Source organism: Pinus tabuliformis, chromosome 5_2 (genome assembly GCF_031772625.1).
Source record: "Pinus tabuliformis cultivar Carrire ecotype Pingquan chromosome 5_2, CPIR1, whole genome shotgun sequence".
Classification (NCBI taxonomy): domain Eukaryota; kingdom Viridiplantae; phylum Streptophyta; class Pinopsida; order Pinales; family Pinaceae; genus Pinus; species Pinus tabuliformis.
The window spans coordinates 588,839,774-588,859,557 of record NC_142306.1 but is presented as its reverse complement, the minus strand read 5'-3'; positions in this window follow the sequence as shown (position 1 = coordinate 588,859,557).

Genomic DNA, 19,784 nt, shown 5'->3' with positions numbered 1-19,784 from the left:
CTTCCAATGAGTACTGGTAAATGAATAGGGGCAGCAGTCCCTTTCAGTGGTAGTTGATAAGTAAGTAGAGATAGACGTTCCTTTCAATAGCAGCTTATAAACCTACAAGTGGTAGCTTGTGGTGAAATGATATAATAAAGTCAAAGCTTGAAATGGAAAGAAGAATGGTGTCCTGTTTATATGTGTTTCTCATGTGAAAGTAATGTTATATTTTACATGATTGTGTTGTGTTGTTGATCCATGAATAAATTTCTAAAGTGATTGAAGAGTTAATTTGTGAAAATTGTATAATTTGGCCACACTACTAATTCACCCCCCTCTTAGTAGTGTCCTAGTTTCCATTGTTTGCTAACAATTGGTATCAAATCCATTGTCTTTCAAGATCATTTTAACAACTAGAAGGAATATTAGGGATCATGGAGAACTAGTATTGGATCACATCATATGGAGTTCCATTTTGAATGGCTCAAATTATACAACTTGGAAGGTAAGGATGAGAATCTACTTGCAAGCTCTTGATTTTTATGTATGGATATCTGTGGAGAATAGAGTAATAAATAATAAGTTTAATAAATTAGCCAGGAAGGAAATCATGAGAGTGTTGTCTAAGACAGACATTGAGAAAGTAATATGTTATAAGACTACCAAGGAGATATGGGATAAATTGCAGTCCATCTATGAAGTAAACATGCAAACTATATATGATGCTAAGAGGCTTTCTCTGGTGGATGGAGTATATAATGACTTAGTCAAAGATTCAAAGAGCATTGAAGATCACAAATCTGATGATGATTCTCCTATATCAAGAGGCTAAATCATTGGTCAACACTGAGAGGAGATGCAATCTACAAGTAAGTTGTTGTTCTATTGTTATTGTAGAACAATAGGCCATTTAGTTTTAAATTTCTTAGCTGCAAGTACTGGTGAAAGTGAGAGTAGCTCATCAAGTTATAGGGAATAAAGGAATAACCTAGTAGAAACAGTAGATATAGAAGACAATTGGTCTACCTATGGTGAAAAAGAAGAAAAAGAATCCTTAGAGTCATCAAGGGAACAAAATTTTGAGAGTGAGAATGATACTTGTGGTGAATCTAGTTGCTCCTCTGTTGATTTGGAAGATCTTGAAGAAAATATATATTTAAAGATGGAGCTCATATCAGATCTTGAATAAATCAATATATTCAAGGACATCAAACTGGAGCTAGAACAAGAGAATAGAGCACTAAAAGTGCAGTTGTTGAATCTTCAAAAGCATGTTGAAAATTATGAAGTGTTCAAGGAGAAACAAACTAGCTAGTGTTCCTCTTAGGCTGAGATAAAAATTGGAGATAATGATGATTCATCAACAACAAAGGGATGCACCAGTGAAATAACGAGAATCAAGGAAATAAAGGGACTTCTAGAAACTGATATAAAGGTTTGCAACAACTTATATGTTTCTATTGTAGCAACACAAAGCATTTTGCCTCCAAGTGTCTAGAGAGGAAAAAGAAGGTGCAACAACAGAATATGAATGCACAATTTCAGCCACAAAAACAAATTCCTCAGAAGGAAAATTCGAACATGCAAGTACACATATCCTCTTCCCCATAAAGGAAATATTTTCGGTGGTCCAATAGCAACAAGAGAGAAAATTACAGTCCAAGAAATTTGATAGGCATAAGCTTTGTTAAGAAGTCTAATTTCTTTGTCCCCTTCTTGAATAATATTGCATGCTATAGGTGTATGAAATTTGGGCACAAAGTAGCTGCATGAAAATTTGGAAAGATTTTTTTTCCCAGAATGCTACAAATAGATTTGAGAGCCAAAAAAAAGAAAAGTGTAAGAGATATTTTAGCACCTAGAAGAAAGGTAGATTGAATAGTGCATGGAGGCAACGCAGAACAATGTTTGATTTTGAATATTTAGATTTTGAAATTCTAGTGGTTGATCTCTCTTACAAGCATAGAATCCAATCAGTTAAAAGAAGCAACATCAGTCATAACAGATCTCAAAAGAAAGGTAGTGAGAAAGAAGAGAAAAAGTGGTATGTATGCTTAGACAATGGCAAGAAATCACCCAGTTTGGAAAACCACTGCAAACAAATTCATCATGTGTAGATGTGGAAGAAAAAGGAAGATAATCTACTGAGGGGGAGTATATTTGTTGTTCCTCTTCATTGAAAAGAAGGGGTTGGCTTTAGGGAAGTCAGAAAAGTTAGATGCAAGGATCATAAAGGAACATGTCAATGAATGCATTTGAAGGATAAAGGGAAGTATTCCTTTTTCATGTTGATTTTTGAGCAGTATGGTTTATTGATTATTGTTGTCAAATCAATTGGTAGTGTGAGCATATGTAGTTGGTGATGATCTATTTATAATATTTTCTAGCAAGTATTTCTTACATATTTCTAATGCAAACAAGGATCATGGCCACAGGGGGAGTATACCCAAGACAAGAATTTAGTGTCAGATTATTCATCAACAATTCGTCTCATTAATTGCTAACAACTATGTGTTGCAAAGGCTAACTGTGTTTTCTACATATGTGAGTAATAAAAATGGATTGGATGTAGTGATGTTGTTCCAATTGGTAATTGGTATCAGACATCAAATCTATGGTGAAAAGAGCATGATTAGAGGATGAGGACACTCAGTCATCAAGTGCTCAACTATTTCTAACAATGGCATCGATTCAACAATTGGTATCACTTGGTAGCAAAGGTAATTGTAAATTGGTATTTACAATTATTACACTTCTTGTCAGAGTATGGTGTTCATGTGGTCTAGTGTTGATAGGAAAGTATTGATATGCTTGTTTTTCATGAGGATTCATATGTGTCATGGTAAGTATGTTGTCATTAAGAGTCTTCTAGGTGAAGTACAAGCTAATTTGTTGATCTAAGTATGCACTGACGAGGGTCCCTCTATGTTTGTTAAAGTGTTGTACTTTGGTGTAAAGGTTGTTCTTGTTGCTAGAGGATGGGTGTACATGTTTAGGTAAGCACTGTTATGAATGTAATCCTAGCTGAGACTCAAACAAGATAATCAAAGTTCAAATTAAAGATATCAGTCCAGAATTCCTTTAAAGGAAAAATTCGAATAAGAAGAACATTGCTGAATAAGTGGTAATAAGCAACATGTGGCTACAAGGGCTATAAGAATTTTTGAGAGTAGTAGATTGCTACTAGGGTGTTGTATGAAGTAAAGTTGTTGGTGTTGGTGCTATTGTTGCATGTTTTATATCAACAATCATGAATTGTTGAAGGTCATGGTGTTTGTATCAACAACCATATATTTTTGAAGGTGTTTGTATGGTGCCTTTGGTGAGCAGTAGTAGTGAGAAATATTTATTTGATTGTGAGAAAAGTGGGTTATTGATCTAAGTTTGAAAATAGATGGAATATGGATCAATAGGGCTGATAAGTGGTAGCTTGAAGAGAAGGGGTAGCAACTCCTTCTAGTGGGTTCTAGTAAATCTTTGGGGGCAAGAGTCCCTTTCAACAGAGACTGAAAAACAAGTAGGGGAAAGTGTCCCTCCTAGTGAGTACTGATAAATGAGTAGGGGAAAAAGTCCCTTCTGGTGAGTAATAGTAAGTATGTTTTCATTAAGAGTCTTCTAGGTGAAGTACAAGCTAATTTGTTGATCTAAGTATGCACTGACGAGGGTCCCTCTATGTTTGTTAAAGTGTTGTACTTTGGTGTAAAGGTTGCTCTTGTTGCTAGAGGATGGGTGTACATGTTTAGGTAAGCACTGTTATGAATGTAATCCTAGCTAAGACTCAAACAAGATAATCAAAGTTCAAATTAAAGATATCAGTCCAGAATTCCTTTTAAAGGAAAAATTCGAATAAGAAGAACAGTGTTGAATAAGTGGTAATAAGCAACAAGTGGCTACAAGGGCTATAAGAATTTTTGAGAGTAGTAGATTGCTACTAGGGTGTTGTATGAAGTAAAGTTGTTGGTGTTGGTGCTATTTTTGCATGTTTTGTATCAACAATCATGAATTGTTGAAGGTCATGGTGTTTGTATCAACAACCATATATTTTTGAAGGTGTTTGTATGGTGCCTTTGGTGAGCAGTAGTAGTGAGAAATATTTATTTGATTGTGACAAAAGTGGGTTATTGATCTAAGTTTGAAAATAGATGGAATATGGATCAATAGGGCTGATAAGTGTAGCTTGAAGAGAAGGGGTAGCAACTCCTTCTAGTGGGTTCTAGTAAATCTTTGGGGGCAAGAGTCCCTCTCAGCAGAGACTGAAAAACAAGTAGGGGAAAGTGTCCCTCCTAGTGAGTACTGATAAATGAGTAGGGGAAAGAGTCCCTTCTGGTGAGTAATAGTAAATGAGTAAGGGAAACAGTCCCTTTTAGTGGTAGATGATAAACGAGCAGGGATAGAAGTTTCTTTTAGTCACAGCTGATAAACCTACAACTAGTGGTAGCTTGCGGGACAATGATGTAATCAAATCGAAGCTTGAAATAAAAAGAAGAATGGTGTCTTGCATTGGAATTATGGGTAATGTGTTGTCCTTGATGGAAACCTAATTGATAAAGATGTCAACATTGTGATAACAAGATGATTATGTAGATTGGTACATATGTTACAGGTGATATGGATAAAGGAATGTCAGTTCAGAGATAGATTGATGGTAAAATAAAAGTTTGAGAAAGTATACATGGGTCCTGAGAAGTAAGGTTGCATACGTAGGTATTGTGAAGAAACATGGTAATATAGATACCAGGGGTCTTTGCCATGGTATTCACCCATACTAATGGGTGTGAAAATGGTTATTTAATCCCGTCAAAGAATACCAACAAAATTACTAAGGGATTGGCCTAAGGTATTGGCTATGGCTAAAGCTATATAAAGAGATGGAGATCAAGATGTTGAGCGTGAAAGTATTGGGTTGTCTATGAATGATTTGATCTAAAACAGATGTGCACTAGGGAGAAAGGAGAAGACTCAGATTTGAAATATTTGAGGTATGTTTACATGTATGATTGCTTTATTTATTCATTAGAAATGTCTAAGTATCTAACAATGAGAAATTTGTGGTTATAATGGTGTTGTGATCTAAATTAACTATTCATAAGTCTGTAGTATTGATAGTAAAGGTTGTGAAAAGTGGAATTATGTTTGCAGTGAACATTTTTAGATATGTACACATGTGTGTTTGGGAATAGTTGCGTACATAACGCGAATTCATCTCTGTAGGGTCGCGTATATATTTTGTGAAAATATTATTCAGTATGTGAAGATATGTACACTGGTGTTGTGTATGGTAAGTGTGTACATATGCGGATAAGCCTTGTGGAAAAAACATATACAAACTAGGGTTTGAACTAATGCTTGATGCTTACAGTTGATGATGTATGGTTTATTTGCTACTGTCTGTCAATAAAGTCTTGATCATGTTCATCTCTGTTTAACAATATTGTTTGGGATAGTTTTTCATGATTGGAATATTGGTTAGTAATGATGCTACAATTTGGTGATTTGTGATTGGTTCAGTGATATGTAACTATTGAAATGGTCTATGCATGGTTCAGTGGTTGATGATTTAATGTTTAGTATTATGAGATATGTACGCAAGTGTTATACACAGAAGGCACATAGATATGCGAGTCTTATTTAGTACATTCATGTACATAATTTGATTTTTTTGTTTTTGTTTAGGTTGTGAATTTAGTGACTTGATGATTAAGAAATTTAGTTTATTTGCAGTGTGATAATCCCTCAGATTCAGTGCTTTAGTTTGACATAGTTTTTTGGGTTTATTGCCAATATGGGTCTAGTTTGAAAATCTGATGAAAGGTGGCCTATAGGTTATGTGATGGTTATTTGATAGGTGGATCCAGTCTGGAATATTATTAAAATTTGCACACAAGGAACTGAGGGTTGCAACCTTCAGAAAGGAAGTAGAAGCTCCATTTCTATAGGAGTTGGTAAATGAGTTTAGGGGGTTGTAGCTCCATTCCAATGGGTGCTAGAGTACGAGAGATGGTTGTAACCTTCTGCAGGTGGGGGTCCGCATATGACAAGATTTTGCATCATTACAAATGTATTTTTTTCTTTAGATCATAAGAATGAAGACAAAGACAACAACATCGGTGGTTTTATCCCACATTGGGTTTCCACCTAAAATCTTGGTGTTTTATGTGTGTTTGTTGTGATATCTTTATGTTGTTTATTGCATAATGAAAAATAATTAATCTACTGATGCAATGATTAAAGACAATCATTTGATATAATACATGAAAAAATAGTAAACGGGATATATGCTTGTTTCCTTCTCCGAAGCAGTGTACTTATGTAGGTTCCTTTAATAACAATAACGTACATATTTTAGAATATAAAATTTAGAAGTTTGAATTTAAAAATACTAATTCACCCCCCTCCCCCCTCTCATTATTTTTCCCAATAATTGGTATCAGATAAGGTCCCTCAAAAGAATCTTAATCGCTTAAAGGGAGATCCATAAAGATGAGAAGTCAAGAGAGAGTATCATCTATCAGGTCACCTTTGTTTAATGGAACTAACTTTATATTTTGGAAAGTCAAAATGAGAGAATATTTGTAGTCACTTGGAGTGGATGTATGGGTAATCGTTGAAGGAGGATATCAATACCCATCCTCTATTCCCACAGATGATGCAAGGAAAAAAAAAATGAGACCAATGCAAATACAACCAATGCTCTCTTAGGAAGGTTGGCTGAATCGAAACTTATGAAGGTCATGTAGTTGAATACCTCAATGACTATATGGGACAAGATTATCCAAATCTATGAAGGTGACATTAATGTAAAGAGCACTGAACTTAAAGCCTTTAGAATTTAATATGAGACTCTTAGAATGCATGATGATGAAATTATTGCGAACTTTTTCCTTAGAGTAGATGAGATCGTTAACTCAATGAAAAATCTTAGCAATGAAATAAAATATTTTACCGTTGTTGAGAAAATCCTAAAATCTCTAACCTCAAAGTTCGACTCCAAAGTGTCTGCCATTGAAGAAATGCAGGATTTGAAGAATCTTAGTATTGAATAGCTCCATGGGACTTTAATAGCTTATGAAATGAGAAAAGGGGGTCCATCTGATATTAGAGAAGAAACATTCAAAGCTACACACAAAGGGAAGGAAAAAGTAAGAGCTTAAGGAAACAGGTTACATTTCAGATGAAGAAGAAGTGAATTTTGTGAAGAAACTTCAAGTAGGAACTGGCCGGTCTAGAGGTAAGCTTCCTTTTAAATGTTTTGCCTATGGAAGGGTAGGTCACTCATGGGTCTCATCATTGGGTAACTATATGGACCTCAATACACCTCCTAGCTTATTAAAATCAACTCTTTTCATAATTTCTTACATATTTTGATTATATTTTTCTTAATGAGATGAGTCAAAGTGAGATATTATGCCTAGTGGACTAATGTGCATTGATTGAAGGTTTTTGAGAGAAAATCATGGAAATTTTGGCCAATTAAGGGCTGAAACTCGAATGAGACAAGGAGGAGAGGTTGTAGGAGATAGATCCTCCTCATTTACTTCTCACTCATTTGAATATTCCTCCATCAAATCACATTAGCTCAGAGTTACAAGTAACCAAGTCATGAAGATAAAAAGGCAGTTGAGATAATGACAGTTAAATAGCCAGTTCATCTTAAGTTTGGGAGCCGAGCCTCCCTAGATTTAAGGAAGTCATTGGAGACTTCAGTTGTATAAATAAGGAGGCCTAGAGCCTCATTAGGATTTGAATTTTTGATGTAAAAACACTAGGCATTTTTGAGTTCAAGACTTGTGGAAGACATTGTTATGTAATTTTTTGATTTGATAATGAGAATGAGCATTTCCTTGATCCAGCACTGAGTTGACTCAGAGGGCTAAAGCTCTTGGGTTAGGGCCCAACCCTAGCATCAAAGGCTCCTCTTCTTGTATTTGTATGCTTAGTTGATTTCATAGATTAATGGTTGAATTGTCTTTAGCATCATTTCATTGCAAGTAGTTGTGGATTTGATTAGTTTGCTTCCATCTGTGCATTGCTTCAGAATTAGCTTAGGAATATAAAGGAATATCAAAACGCTGTTAGTAGGTGGATTTTTCCTCACTCCTCCCTTCAGGGACTGTGGTTTGAAGAAAGAACTCCTATGCAGCCCCGAAAAGATAGAATTATGATTTCTCATGGAATTTAGGGTTTTCTGTTATTTAGGTTAGCATTTTACTAGTTTGCAAGAATAGGATTTAATTGTCATTTCTGCTATCTTTAGTCTTACATTAGATCCCATCAAGGTTTCATATTATTCTACAAGTTTTCCCACGCATGAAATAGGTAGCTAGCTCATGAAATTATGTTTTCCTTAGTTAATTGAAAAGCTTCTTGTTTACATGATTTATGGATAAATATGAATGATTGATGCAGTGCAGGAGTTTTAGCAGTACATAGAGATTTCATGATCAGAAACCCCATCCTAACCTCATCCATCCATGGTTATCACTTTCTTTCACTAGATCCCTCACCAAATTCATCATTCCACAGGAATACTTCTCGAAGCTTGTTGAGCAAATCCAACCATCTCACAATATGTTTTTGAGTTCTGAAGGACTCCTAGTCACTCCCTTGCTTCATTTCACCCATCATTCATCTTGCCTAAGCCATACATCACCTTCAGAATCCCTCCTCTTGCTCTCGGTTTTATCCTGTAGGAATATAAGGGATCCTGTAGAAGCATTAGGACACCCCGTAGGACAAATTAGGAAATCCTGTAGGTTGACCTGAAGTGGCTTGTTTTGAGGCTAAATTTTGGAAAAAGCACCTAGGAAGATAGAAAAGGACCCCTACTTGCCTCCCAAGCCATCTAACCATCCACCATCATCCCTAATCCACCTACCACATCACCAAAAGAAGTTAGCTTTCACACTTTCACACACAAAAAAGAAGAAGGAAAAAAGAGTTATTTTGTTCATTTACATGCACAACAGTAGAATGTTTGGTGTTTCAAATTGCATTCCTAGGATAGTAGGATTGTACATATGATAAATTAGCATTCTCTTGAAGAAACACCTCTTAACAGTTAGATTAGATGAATGGTGTGTTTAAGCATTTGATTTCAGTCTTTTTCCTTATTGCAGTAGACAATATTTCTTTTAGTGTAGATTTCCCTTTTTCCTCATTGGTAATCAAACTTCTTCTAAATCAATAGAAGTCCGGTTTGAAAAACCTTAGTGGTCTATCACTAGCTTAGAAGTGACAAAGAGTGGATCCATCAGATTTACTTGTGTATACAACATTGTCACCTCCAAGTTTGTATGAACCATAGGTTGATAAAGTAAAGTTGGTAGCCCCAGGAGTTGCAACATTATTGTTGCAATACTGGTGCTCATCACTTTTTTGCGTCGTTGCCGGGGAGGTGTTTGAGTAATATGTGGTTTCTGCTTTCTTTCTTCCATTTCTTATATCTGACATTCTGCTATTAGCTTCATCACTGCAAAAGTAATTTAGTTTGCTTTCTCTCCCATTTTGCAAGTGAGATTTCATTCAAGCAGTTAGTTTTCATTCAGTCAGTTAGTTTCCATTCAGTTTATGATTTCAATTCTGCAATTATTCTCAAAGCTTGGAAAAAAAAATAACAACAAAAATGCTTCTTTCATGCCTCGTAGGAATAGGGATAACTTAGGAAATTTCTACCAAATACCCCCACCGCTTCAAACAACAGACCTTCCCTCTTCTTCGGTGGCTGTGAATTGGAGGACCCCTTAGGTGAACAACCAAAGATATTTGAAGAGCCTATAGGGGGAGAAGAAGAAGGAGAACCCATTCCAACTAACCTAATGGATGAAAATAGAAATGATAGAGGAGATAGAGAAATAATTAAGGGTGCCTTTCCCATCAAAGAAACTAATGGGGATACCAAGATGAAAAACATAAGCCCCTCTGCTCTTCCTCATTTCCATGGCCTGACCTCAGAAGATCCAGACACTTTCTTGTTTGAGTTTTCTATCATATGCAGAACTTATGATTACACCAATGATGAGCAGAAGTTGAAACTATTCCCATCCACTCTCAAGGATGCAGCTTTGCGCTGGTTCATGGGTTTACCTAGGGATAGCATCACAACCTGGGCTCAGATGCAGCAAGCCTTCAACAACAAGTATCGAGACTACTATAGGTCCAAAGACACTAAAGAGGAAATTTTTAGGATGACCTTAGGGAATGATGAATCCCTAGAGGATTATGAAAAAATATTCTAGCTTAGCTACAAAAGGGCCAGGAGCACACTTGATCCTAAGTCACTGAAGCTAGTCCTTCTCAGAAGGGTAAGAGAAGATCTTCTGGATACCCTAAACCTTCTATCTGGAGGGGACATCTAACACCTACCCTATGAAGATATCAAGACTATCTTTAGGAACCATTCTAGGGCAACTAGGAAAAAGGATAGGGGTAGTCAACAAATGCCCAGTCCATTCTCTTCCAATACACCCATCAAAGGTGAAATTGGAAATATGATGGAAGATTTCAAGAGTGAAATGCTGCAAACCCTTACCCTACATATGGACACTATGCACATCAAGAGAAAGCAGGAGGAAGTAGAGATATCCTTAGCCATTTTCTACCCTAGATGCACAAGGAGGAAACCTAGGAATAAATGTTGATTGAATATGATCGAATTCTGCTCAGTCTGTGAAGAAAACCACTCCACAGCCAAGTGCCCTTCTCTACATGGACTAAAAGATGTGTATCAAGGCACTGAAGGGGTGACTGAACAACTCTACTACATAAATCAATGGAGACCTCATGCACCTCAACCATACCAGTAGGGCATGCAAGGGTCATCCCATGCATATTACAACCCTAACCAGACCACATCCATTCCCTCTTGGGACCCCCCTGCGCATCCCTCTTGGTTTACACCTCCTCCTTGGTCTTTTTCACCTCATTACCATTCCCAACCAACCAACCAGTCATGTCATCCATATGCTCCACCACAGCCTCAGTGGAATGCACCACCTGAGGGGTGGAGGCCCACATACAACAATGCTCCAGCTTTATTTCCTTCACCACCTACTCAACCACAACTTTTACACCCTTCTCCACCTAAACAACCTCAGATGCCTACCCAGACAAATCCGAACCCAAACAACAGATAGGCACAACTAGTGTACAGTGGAGAGACATCCTATCCTTCTTATGTTGTGGAGATTTAGGAAATCAACCTGAGATCTGGGAGAGTACTCACGGACAACCAACCTCCACATCTGCCTAGGGAGAGTGAGGAGGAAAGAGAGGAAATCATGCCTAGAGTAAATCCACCACCCTTTCTTGAGAGATTAACTCAACCACTCCAACCTATCCCAGAAGAGAATGAACTTCTGCATGAATTGAAAAATCTATGAGTCAAAATTCCACTTCTCCAAGCCATAAAGGATGTACCTATTTACAACAAGTTTATTAAGGAGAAGTGCTTCAAACATCCAGGGAGGCGAAGAAGAGACACCCCTACCATTAATTTCATTAGACATCCGTGTGACTTAATGCTGGGGCATGTAATTTGCCCAAAGTACTTGGACCCTGGAAGCCCTGTAGTAGATGTGCACATCAATGGTAACATTGTCCCAGACACTTTGATTGATCTTGGGGCTGCCATTAATGTAATGACTAAGGACACCATGCTCAAGCTCAATCTCCAGGGTTCATTGAGAAAGACCACAACATTCTTGCAACTTACAGTCTGTTCCACAGTGACCCCTCAGGGGATTGTTGAGGATGTGATGGCCTCCATTAACTCTTGGGAGTACCTTGTAGACTTCCTAGTTCTATAGCCTAAGGCCAAGCTTACTAGTTATCCTCTCATCCTTGGGAGGCCCTGGTTAGCCACTACAGATGCCTACATCAACTGCAGGACTAGAAACTTGACTATAAAAAATGGGCATATGTCCAAGCAGTTAGTCTTGTACCCTCCTGCTCAGCCATCTCTAGAACATGACTTACCTTTATGGCTGGAAGAGGAGGAAGAAGATGAATTCTACTCAGCCAAACTCTATACCTTAGAAACAACCATGGGAGGGGGACAGTAGGATGAAGATGATTTGATTGAACACATACTCCAAAGTCCAACTCCCAACACCTTGTCCTTAGAGGAAGTAGTAAAGGAAACCCAGAATAACCATCAGATTGATCTATGCTTAGCTGATTCAAACCCTACCCATGTCAAAACCATAGAATTTAGCCCTGAGAGAACTTTGAAAATCAACCCATCTCTTTTTGTACACTAAGAATAAAAGTTGTGCAACATGCTAAAGGAACATTTGGATGCCTTTGCTTGGAGTTACAAGGAAATGAATGGAGTGAACCCCTCGATGTGTACTCACCACATTTATATCAAAGAAGGTTGCAAACCAGTCTGACAACCCCAAAGGAGAATGAATCCAGCTCTCAAGGATATAGTCAAAGAAGAACTGCAAAAGCTGCTAGATGTAGGATTCACTTACACTATCTCTGACAGTGAGTGGGTCTCCCCTTTGGTGTTGGTTCCAAAGAAAAATGGGAAGTGGAGGAATTTTGTCGATTAGAGAGAGCTAAACAAAGCAACAAAGAACGATCATTTCTCTCTACCTTTCATTGACCAAGTGCTAGATGGCCTGGCAGGGAAAATGTTTTTTTTCTTTCATAGATAGGTTCAGTAGGTACAATCAAATCTAGATCAGCCCTAAAGACTAGGATAAAACCACCTTCACTTGTGCTTCGGGTACTTTCACATATAGGGTCCTTCCTTTTGGCCTATGCAATGCCCCTGCCACTTTCCAGAGAGCAGTCCCGAGTATCTTTGTCGAACTAGTCCATGATGCAGTAGAAATTTATATGAATGATTTTACACCCTATGGGTATGATTTCCAGGAGGCTCTGTCCAACTTAGGTAAGGTGCTGAACAAATTCATTGAAATGAACCTGTCCCTTGGTCCTGAAAAATGTGAGTTCTTGATGACTGTAGGGACTGTTCTAGGTCATTCAATATCCCAGAAAGGACTGCAGGTGGACCCAAATAAAATAGCCATCATCCAAAGGGTCCCACCTCCGCAAAATAGAGAGATGTAAAAAGTTTTCTCGGTTTATCTAGATACTGTCATAGGTTTATAAAAGACTTCAACAAGTTATCTTCTCCTTTATTTGCATTGTTGGCCAAAGACTCTGAATTTTTATGGTCAAAAAGCTGTCAAGAGGCCCTGGACACCTTGAAGGACAAGTTGACCACTGCACCTATTCTCCGAGGCCCAAATTGGGCCCTTCATTTCCATATACATGTTGATGCCTCTCACAAAGCCATAGGAGCAGCTCTAGGCCAGATAGATGACAAGTTACCTTATGCCATTTACTTCATCAGTAAGAATCTATCAAAGGCTGAACTAAACTATATAGTATTTGAGAAGGAGCTCCTAGCTGTTGTGCATTCATTGAAAAATTTAGGCATTACATTACAGGTTACCAAAAATTTCTACATACTGACCATGCTGTAATTAAATATTTGATGAATAAACCTGATGTGAATTCCCAGATTATTAGATGGTTACTTTTATTACAACAATTTGATCTAACTATTATTGATAAGCTTGGAAAGGAGAATGTTGTTGCATATTTTATATCCAGATTAATTTTCCTACAGGGGAGGAAGAAATGGTTGATGATCAGTTACCAAATGAACACTTATTTTCCATTTCAGTTCTCTCTCCATGGTTTTCTTACATAGCAAACTACTTGGTGTTTGCACAGTTCCCACCGAATTTGTCCACCAAAGAGAAAAGCAAAATTGTCAGGAAGAGTGGCCCATTCACTTGGATTGGGGGCAACCTCTTCAAACTAGGCCTGGATCAAATTCTGAGAATATGTGTCAGGGAGGAGGAAACCTTTGACATTCTTCTAACCTGTCATGATGGGCCTTGTGGAGGTCACTTTGCAACCAAGAGGACAACATTCAATGTGCTACAAGTTGGGTATTATTGGCCCACTCTTCATCAGGATGTGAGAAGGTATACTAGTCAGTGTGATCAGTGCTAAAGGATGGGAAATCCTACTCCAAGGGATGAAATGCCTCTGCAACCTCAAGTGAATTTCGAGCCATTTGACAACTAGGGCATGGATTTCATTAGGCCTATTGACCCTCCATCCAATCAAAAGCAATACATCATTGTGTGCACTAACTATTTGACCAAGTGGGATGAAACCAAGGCAATCAAGGTAACAATAGAGGATAAATTGGCTGAGTTCTTAACGGAAAATGTATTTTATAAGTTTGGGTACCCTAGCAAACCGGTCATTGATCAAGGCAGCCAGTTTACATCGCACATGATTGAAATTTTGTTAATCCAGCACAAGATCAAGCATAGAACATCCACTCCTTACCACCCACAAGATAATGGGCAAGTGGAGGTGACCAACAGAACGCTGGAGGGCATTCTGACCAAAGTGATTAGCAGCAGTAGAAAAGATTGGGTAGATAGATTAGTTGAGACCACTTGGGCCTACAATACTACCACTAGATTCACTCCCTATGAGTTGGTGTATGGGAAAAAGGCCTTGCTGTCCATTGAATTTGAGTACAATACATTTAAAATGGCAGCACAATTAGATCTAGATCTCACCAGTGAATAGCAAGAGAGATTGCTCCAGCTGAATGGGTTAGATGAGTTTAGAATGCAGGCCCTCCTACACACAGAGGTGACTCAAGTTCAAAGGAAATCTGGCGTGACAAGAACATAAAGGACAAACAATTTCAGGAAGGGTGATTGGGCTTTGTTGTATGATTTTAGATACAAAGATTTTAAACGCAAGTTAAGGACTATATGGTTAGGGCCTTATGTCATAGAGAAATCCCATGATAATGGTTCAGTGCATATAAGAACCATTGATGCAGAGGCTATTCCTTTACTTGTCAATGGGCACAGATTGAATGTCTACAAGAAGCCCTTGTTAAAGCAAGAATTCATTGATGGAATTAGCAAGACAATGATGGTAGTGGATCAAGTCTCAGCTTCCACCCCATCAAAGTCACTGAAAAAAGAAAAAAACAGAAAAAATACGGAGACTTAGGTGAAAACCTCCATGAGGCACTTGAGTCCCACTGTTGGGATGAAAACCTCTTGAGGCGGCCCAATGGTTTGAAAAAAAATAAAAAATAAAAATAAAAATATCTATGGGTGAAAACCCCTTTTGAGGCACCCACGGCAAGAAGCTAGGATGAAAACCTCTTGGAGGAAGACTAGTTGATTTCAAAAATAAAGAAAAAAAAAACAAAAAAAAGAGATAAAAAAAGAGAGAAAAGAAAACTTTGAAAATGTTGTTTGCAGTTTAGCAGGAGGATTAGAGCAATAAGAAAGGATCAAAAGGACCTATACAGTTCATGTTTTCATTCCTCCATTCCATATCCTTCATCATTCCATCATTCCCTCCATTTTTGAACTCATCTAGCTCAGTTTGCAAGGGTTCTGTGTTTTCTACAGGATTCCCTATAAACCTACAGGATTCCCTGAAAACCTACAGGATGATCCTGTAGGAATTACAGTGGCTTGGGAATCCCAAGGAAAGTAACCCTAGAGCAAGGGGATGACCTGCTTATGTCAAAAAAATAAGTGTCTACTTCACCATCTCATCACCATGTCTCTCTCCACCATGATCACCCCTGCATTCATCCAATAAAGTCAGTTTAAAAAAAAACTTATTACAGTTTTCAGAAGAAAAACAAATAAAAGAGGATAAAGCCAAAGAACAAGGAGACAACACCTGAAAGCTATACCTCTCATTCACCAATCCCTAGACCCCTTCTCTACCCATGCCAACCATCCTCATGCTCCAAAAGTGAAGGATTGATTAAAAAATTTGAGGGAGAGGCAGCTACAGGACATCCTGTAGGAAATCCTGTAGCAGCCTATCCCACAAAACAAAAAATCACAGGTTGTAGTCAACTTCAGCATGGAGATCTAGAGGTCAAAGAAACTCCTCCAGAGCTTAGCAACAGTAGCAACATCATCTGCATAATCATCTAGTACCTGCACATCAAAGAAAAACATCAAAGGAGGACAATAAAAAAAGAGAAAAAAACAAACAGCCAATACACAACAAGGACTTCACTCTCCAACAAGCAACATCAAGGCATCTTAGCACATGTCTGTATCTTGCTTTGACTCTCTCGTTAGCATAATATGATCAAACATATAAAGTTATGAAAGAGTTTGTTTTATAAGCAAAAGGTGGCCAGTTAAGTTGGCCACCTTCGGTCAGTCAACAATGAGAATAAAATTAGTTCATGATTACACATGTGGCAGCAGTTAAGTCAGGAGAAAGGAGAGATGAGGTTGAAAGTGGTTAAGTTAAGGATGCCCAAAGTGGGAGTTGATTACAAGGTAAGGAGAATGATGATGTGGTAGTGGGATCAACGGTCCAAAAATGGATACTCGTACCTCGGTTTCTAGCACACCATCCCACTCAAATCACCCATATGAGGAAATAAAACGTTGATTCCCATGCATAGAGGCATTCACAATCTCAAGGCTACATCAAAAGAAAGTTTCTCTCGAACCTTGAAGTAGTCTACATGAAAGACAATGAGCATTTTTTCCAGCACAGGAGCACCTACAAGATCCTACAGGAAAACCTATCGGATCCTACAGGATATAGAACAGTCACCTACAGGATTGGATATAGAGAAGCCTTCTATTTTGTTGAAAAGATTGTAGTCTAGGGGAATTATGCACATAATTTTCATTTAAAATTCATCATACATTAGAATTTGGTATCAGACATATACAACCCTCAACATCCATCAAAGAAAAATGACAGAGGGATTTAACAAGAGGGAACCCACAAACACGATGATAATTCATTAGCACCCTCCTGTACTAGAGATATTCACAAGGCACAATTGGATGGGTTTCTTTGAAAAATTGAGGGGATATGATGATGAAGTGGCCAAATACTTTTCTCTCTCCCTCATACCACTAACTAGGACCCATGCCACTATTGTGGTGAAAGGCCTCTCTGTAGAACTCACCCCTGAAATCATAGGCAGAATCACCACACTTCCTTTAGGGTTTCCTTGGAGAAAGGAAGATAAGGGTAACAACCAAATTGCAAAGAAAAAATTCTTTTTGGAAGGAGAGGAGGCAATGGAAGACAAAAATGGGGTCAAAAGAGCAAGCCTACCATATCCTTGGAATGAAATTAGCTACCACCTCATTAAGTATATATCATGTGAAGGTAGGTACAATGTGGTATATGGGTACCATTTTAGGCTTCTCCAAGAGCTGATGTTTGTAGCAGACACCTCCTCAAAACAGACTAAGAATACCCTACTTTCTTCTTCAATCAGTGATAGATATGAGCATTAAATTGCAAGGTAGAAACCGTCAACAACTAGCCCATCATGGGTTAATTATACTTATCATAGAATATGCCCTCCAAAACCTAAGACTCCCTATCACATGGGAAAATTTTAGAGACATGCAGACAAAGGAAGAAATAAAATCCCTTGAATATGACAAAAGCTCCACTTCCAGTGAAAGAGATGAAGAAGAAATAGAGGGATGAAATAGAAACAGAGAAGGATGAAGAGGAAACAGAGGAGGAAGAAGAGGAAGAAAAGGAGAAGGAAAGTGGTGAAGAGACAAAAGAAGATGCAAAGGAAGAAACTGATGAACAGAGTGAGGAACTAGAGGGAGAAGAAGAGGAGAAAGACAAGAGTGAGAAGGAGAATGGAAAAGGGGAGACAGAAGACAAGAAAGAACATAGGTCTACAATGTAAGGCAAAGAAGGGGAGGACTCACCCAGGGTATCTCCAGAACCCACTAAGAAAGAGGTAGCAGCTTCCCTCACTGCCCTAAGTACCCCTATCAAGCAAAAAGGGAAGAGACAGAGACAAACTCCATTGTACTTTAGGACAAGAAAAAGTACAAGGATCAGGCAAGGAAAACCTCAAACACCCACCAAAGTTCCTATTGTCATTGAAGACTCACCAAAACAGCAGGAAAAGATAGCTCCTTTTGTGAAAAATCAAGGGGAAGGATCATCCAGACAAGCCTCTCCCAAGTCTCCTATCACTTATGTTAGGAGGCTTGTCACTAGATCTGCCTCATCCAAAGAAAAAGGTCTCCTACAGGAGACACAAAAGGACCTACAGGAAGTAGAGGCCATCCTACAAGAAACTCTGTTAAACCTACATGAAACTCAGAAATTGGACAAAGAAGGGATCATGCAGCAAGAAACAAAGAAGGAGGATCTAGAACTGAGGGAACCTAGTCCTCAACCCAACATTGACTCCTACTACAAGTTCATTAAAGGGGGTATGGAAATTCCACAGAAATTTTCCATCCCCTTATTCCTTGATGTTGTGGGGAAAAGTATCCGATGCGGATGACCCTATCCCTACTCTAAAGGTGACAGTCTTTAGCAACAACTGAAAGTAAAGCTTTGATGTTTTCCTTTATGAAAGTACAGAGAGGGGGAAGAAATGATCAACCAACCTGGTATCCTTCGCTTAGTCGATCTTGATCCTCTCTCTTTGTCTCTTGTTCCCAGTTCCTTGCTCTCTTTGCCGGTCCAGCTACACACAAGCCCTGCACAAAACGAGAGAGGAAAATACAAGATACAAGTACTCATAACTGATGCATGGATTAGAGTGAATCAAATATACATGTAAATACAATACATCAATGCAATACAAGTATATAGGAGAACATGCAAAACTTTATTGATAGAAGTAACAGGGTTCTGAGAAAGTTACAACCAATGATGGCTCCAATCCAGTAGCACCTCCCCATCAGCAAGAACTCTCCTCTTCACCTCTAGTAAAACAATCACCCAATAGCTCTAACTGTAATCCAACAACACCTCCTTGCTTTACACAAAATTCCAGCCTCCTTAGACCTCATAGAAGAGCTCTATATATAGGAGAGAAGAAGAGAGGATGAGTCAGCTTGAGGCTGGCATAGAGCTGACTAGTGTCCTCTCCCTCTTCAGTTAATCTTCAGTTCTTGAGTCCACTTGGAGATCCTTGCTTACACATGGTGATCAAGTACCTCTTACTCATCACAGGGCGAATCTCATGAACCAAGTGTCAGTTTGGAAGCTTCCTGGGCAGTTGACACCTTGCAGGATGACTGTGCCACTTGGCCAATCTCGCCCAGCGCAGGTAGCCTTCATTACTTTTGACTTCCAGCGCAGGTACAGAGTGGGATAGTTGCATTACAGCGCAGAAGCTCAGTTAAGCAGCTGACATGATCCAAAATAAGCCTGTTTTGAAGTGTTTTTAGGTGGAGAACTGATTGGAAGTGCTGTTGTTTGATGACCTTGTTCTTTTAGGGGTAAGAACAACATGTTTAGGGACTGAGGATCCCTGTAATTATTGACATTCCATGCTCCATGATGCGAGGCACAAAAATGTCTATAACAGTTGCCCCCTAAAGTATGAGGCCGTTTATCGGGTGAAATGCTTTATCTAGAGGATCCGAAGTTCGTTCCAGTGCTGAGGAGAGTGCCCTGTAATACAATACAATACAATACATTATTTTTCATTCATCATTATTCTCATGATCTAGCTGAGGCGGGCATTCCCATGCTCAGCTTTTTATAAATACATTTTGGTACATATGACAGACAATCGTCTGAAGATAGACTGATAATTTTCTGCTGAAATTATCATCCTTTGAGTAGGATGATCATCTGCTGCAATGATGTACATGGCAAATGCTTTTATATTTCCTGAATATATATCGCAGCCCGGATGGATGAAACTAGATCCGGGGTCTTCAAACTCGTTCGATCTTCACTCTAAG